We start from the raw sequence: 5,138 nt of genomic DNA on the forward strand, positions 1-5,138 counted from the left end.
TATTAAAAATGGAAAAGTCCTACATGTTCCAAAATATTCATAGCATCTCTTTTGGTAGTGGCAAAGAATTGGAAATTGAGGGAATGCACATCAAGTTGGGAAAGGCTAAACAAGTTATGGTACATGAATATTATGGAATATTATTGTTCTATAAGAAAGCATAAATGGTCAATCTCTAGAGAAGCATGTAATTTATGGGATCTGATGCTGAGTGAATGGAGTAGAGTCAAGAGAACAATGTACACATCAAAAACATTATGAGATGAACAAATCTGAATGGATGCAACTCCTCTTGACTGTCCAAAAAGCTTAGACAATGTATTAGACTGGTTATGGTATATATTATTCTCAACCAGAGGATGAAAAATAAAATAAAACATGCAGGGGGAAAAACACCCCTACCAAATCTGATGAACACATTATAGAAATTATCTCTTATGCATCTATTTCTCTTAATCTTAATTTCTCAAGACAAAAATTACTAATTTGTAAACTTGTTTAACAAAATATGTATATAAACTGTTAATCTGACTGTTCCCTACTGAGGAGAGGGGGGTGGGAAGGAAGAGTGGAGGGAAATTTTGTAACTTGGAAATATACATGTACAAATGGATGAAAAATAATAAAAAATATACTACAGGACCTAAAAAAAGCTGTCTAAAATTTGATGTGATTTATGACTTCTGAGAAATGCACTTCTAAGGGAAGAGAAAGAAAAACTTACTTGGTAAATATGGCTGTGACTTATCAATTAATCAATAAATCATCCCTCAAGAAAGGTACTTCTACCAGGACAGATAAAAGGAGGATATTTTGACACAGGTGTTGGAGGTACAAGACAGGATTAAAAGAATAAAGAAATGAAAAGAAGTATGATTTGAGGAGAGGGGTAGGCCTTAGAGGATGAATAACATCATGTGAAGAGGCACTAAAATCTCTTCTAGTAGAGGGGAAAGAAGGGAGTGTGAGAACACTGTGAAAATCCTTCTTTCAACAGATTTCACCCAAAGAGAGAATAGCTTATGTGGAGGGCCAGGTCCTGAGAGTGATATAGATATATTTTTGGTGACCTTGGCCAACAGAGATATGCATGTACTTTTGCTCATTAAATGGATTTGTTGGCTCACCAGTAAACCCTGACCTAAACATCTGTGGCGCTAAAGGTCTGTGGGAAACTTTCTGATATGGACGTCTACAGAAGGATAAATGTTGTAGATTTAATCAAGGAAGCTATGCAGCAAGGTTTCATCTAACCTGTCATGTCTGAGATAAGTTTTGTTATAAAAGTCTGAGTATCCAAGAATAAAGCAATAGAGTTTCTATCACAACCATTTGTGTTGGGCATCTCTATTCTACCTGACTCTCATCAATATCCATATGCACACCTGAGTTATTGAGGGCAATAAACATACATTTCCATTTGGGAGACACAGACAACAAGCCTGTAGTAGTAGGGGAAATCCATTTCCCTCTCCTAGAAATAGATAAATCTAATCACAAAATAAAGAAGAAGGAAAGTTAAAAAGATAAAAAGACATAGAAGTTCTTGTCATGGTGGCAAAGAATTAGAAATTAAGGGGATTAAGGGGAATGGTTGAACAAATTGTGATATAGGAGGTGATGAAACACTTTTGCTCTGTAAGAAGTAATAATTCCTAGGACTTCAAAAAGTGAGGAAAACCTTACATGACCTGATGCTGAGTGAAATGAGCAGAACCAGAACAACATTATACAAACTAACAACAACACTGGGTGATGATCAACTATGATGACCTTGGATGATAATCAAAGACATTTCTAAAAAACTTGTGGTGGAAAATACTTTCTATATTAGAGAAGAAGTTATGGAGTTAAAATGCAGATCAAAATTTACTATCTTTAATTTTTAAAATTGAATTTTAGGGGAAAACTGGCAGCACAGGGGATAGAGATCTGGTTCTGGAGTGAGGAGGACCTGAGTTCAAATCCAGCCTCAGACACTTGATAATGACCTAGCTGTGTGACCTTAGGCAAGTCACTTAACCTCATTGTCTTCCAAAAAAAACAGAAAACAAAAAAGTTATCTAATGTCTTATGTCATTTTATTTCTTGATAATGTTTTTTTCTTCTACTTGAATCTGATTTTTCTTTTGCAACATAACTAATATCAAATTACATTTATCATGTTACACATATTTAGCCAATATTTGATTGCTGTTGGTCAAGGGAATGAGGAGAAAAAAGAGGGAAGGAGAAAAATGTAAAACTCAAAAACCTTGCAAAAATCATGACTGGTGAAAATTCTGTTGTATGTAGTTGTCAAAACAAATAAATTTTCAAAAACATTTTAAAAGATGGTGAATAGAATCTTAGAAACCTTAGATATGATAGTCCTCCATAGAAAATTGAAAAGGTATGAAAAAAAGAATGTAGCTTTTTCTCTGTAATACATGGAACTTGTAACAAAATTGACTGTGTGCTAGGTACAAAAGCCTTACAATCCAATGCAGAAAGGCAGAAATATTTAATTCATCATTTTCAAATCATGGCACAAAATAATTACATTCAATAATGCATCATGGAAAGACAAATAAAAACTTAATTTGAAATGAATTCCTTAATTTTAAAGAAGTGGATCGAACAACAAATCATACAAAGAAAATTATATCAATGAAAAATCATACCAAAATTTATGGGATGTAGCCTAAGCAGTTGTGTATATTAAATGTGTATATTAATAAAATAGAGAAAGAGAAGATCAATGAATTTAGCATGCAACTAAAACCACTATAAAAGTACAAATTAAACATTCCCAATTAAATACCAAATTAGAAATTCTGAAAAGTGAAAGATAAATTAATAGAAGTAGAAGCAAGAAAACATTGATTTAATAATACAAAAAAGCAATAAATAGATAAATTTTGGTTCATGTAATTTAAAAAAACAACAAAAAAGAAACCAAATTGTCACTATCAAAAATGAAAAAGGGAAATTCACCACCAATGAGGAGGAAATTAAAGAGATATTTCAAACCTATTTCGCCCAACCTTATGCCAATAATTTTCACAATTATGAGTGGAATGAATAAATATTTAAAAAATTATAAACTACCCAGATAAAAGGAAGAGGCAATAAAATGCTTAAATCAGTTAAGAAAAAATAAAATGAAGAAACCAAGAATAAACTCCCAAAGAAAAAGAATCTCCAGGTCCATATGGATTTACAAGTGAATTCTTCCAAGTTTTTAAAGAATAGTTATTTCCAATTGTACGTTAAACTATTTAAAATGAGAAGAAGTTCTGTCAAAATTCTTTTATGTCACTGATATGGTGCTGATACCCAACCGAAGCGGAGAGCAAACAGACAAAGAATACTACTATAGTCCAATCTTCCTAATGAACATTGATGCAAATATCTTAAATACAATTTTTAGCAAAGAAATTACTATAATACAATTACAATCCTACTATGATCAGGTAGGATTTATATCAGATAGTCAAGGAGGGTTCATTATTAGGAAAACAATAAAAATAACTGAACATATCCATAAAAAAAGAACACTAATCATATGATTATATCATATGACACTGAAAAAGTCTTTGTCAAAATACAACATATATCACTATTAAAAACACTAGAGAGCCCGGCAGTGGGCCTCCCCGTGGCCGGCCGGGTTCGGGCCTCGGAGCGGTGGGTGGGGATCTCTAGGCGTCCTCGCGCCCACCGGGTGGGGCCGGGGACCCGCAGAAGGACCCCCTACCCGAGGCCATGGCCTCTGCCCTTGCCCAGGACAGCTCCCTGCTGGTGCCGAGTTACGGGAGGAGGAGAGCCCGGGCCTGTGTGCGCAGATGCTGCTGCGGGCCATGCAGAAGATCCTGGACACCCAGTCGCCCATGCCTGACTGCAGGCAGATCCAGCCCAAGGCCGGTTTCCGAGTCAAGGCGTGCTCCCCCGAGGGCAAGGTCTTCATCAACGTGTGCCAGTCGGGGGCCACCCCACCCAGGCCGACTTCAGCGAGCAGGAGCTGCTGTGCCAGCTGGCGGGCGACCAGGGGGCATCCCCATGAGCCTGGGAGAGCCCCACGCCAAGCTGGACCGAGGAGGGAAGGGCTGCACGGCATGCGGCATCTCCAGCAACCCTGACTTCTATAAGAAGCTACGGAGTAACAACTTCTTCTTAGAGTTTTTGGTCACGGTGGCCATGGAGGGTTTAGAGGACAAATATGGAATCCAGCTCGGCCGAGGGTGGTGCCTCCTGGGCTCCATCTCCCAGCAGAACATCTGTACCCAGAGCCAGTCATGGCCGCCGACCATCCAGGAGCTCAGAGATGGCCCGTCTCCGAGGATACTTCTTTGAGGCTCTGGCTGGAGGCCCCAGACATGCTGTTGGCTGAGGTGGTCGTGCCCAAAGTGACCTCTGTCCGCCAGCTCTCACTTCAGTTCGGTGGGGACCGACTGGGCCTGGGGCCGCCAGGAACCCCCTACCGCATGGACATCTTTCTCCCCTACTATCTTAACCAGGACCAGTGCAGGGCAGCCTTCAATCAGAACAAGATCCTGATGATTTCCATGCCCCTGCAGACAGCAGGACCTGGACTCCTCACAGATGGCAGCCTAGGGGGACTACTTTGCTTCCCTGACTCTAAAATAAAATGGTTTTTATCTGAGAAAAAGAAAACACTAGAGACTATAGGAATTGCTGAAACATGGATGCCCATTACTACACCACTATTCAATATGTATTAGAAATGTTAATATTAGAAATAATAGAAGAACAAGTAATTGAAGAATTATAAATCGCAAGGGGAAGCTTTTTCACTCTTTGCAAATGATATGATGACCTATTTAGAGAACCTTAGAAAATCAACTATAAAAACTAATTGAAACAAGTAACAACTTCAGCAAAACAGCAGAATATAAAATAAATCCACAAAAATCATCAGCATTTCTGTACAAGATTAAGAAAGTTCTAGGGATAGAAATAGAAAGAGAAATCCATTTAAAGTAACTGCTGACAACATAAATTTATTTAGCTATCTATCTCCCAAGACAAACACAGAAACTATTAGAACACAATCACTAAATACTTTTCATACAAATAAAGTGAAATCTAAACAATTGGAAAAATATCAATTGCTTATGATTAGATTGGGCTACTAT

General features: G+C 37.7%; 1 pseudogene; it reads left to right on the plus strand.

Annotated features, from left to right (window-relative positions):
• Window positions 1-3,747: 3,747 nt before the first annotated feature.
• LOC141499115 (PIH1 domain-containing protein 1 pseudogene) lies at window positions 3,748-4,724 on the plus strand (annotated as a pseudogene).
• Window positions 4,725-5,138: the final 414 nt, after the last annotated feature.

Source organism: Macrotis lagotis, chromosome X (genome assembly GCF_037893015.1).
Source record: "Macrotis lagotis isolate mMagLag1 chromosome X, bilby.v1.9.chrom.fasta, whole genome shotgun sequence".
In the NCBI taxonomy this organism is placed as follows: Eukaryota; Metazoa; Chordata; class Mammalia; order Peramelemorphia; family Peramelidae; genus Macrotis; species Macrotis lagotis.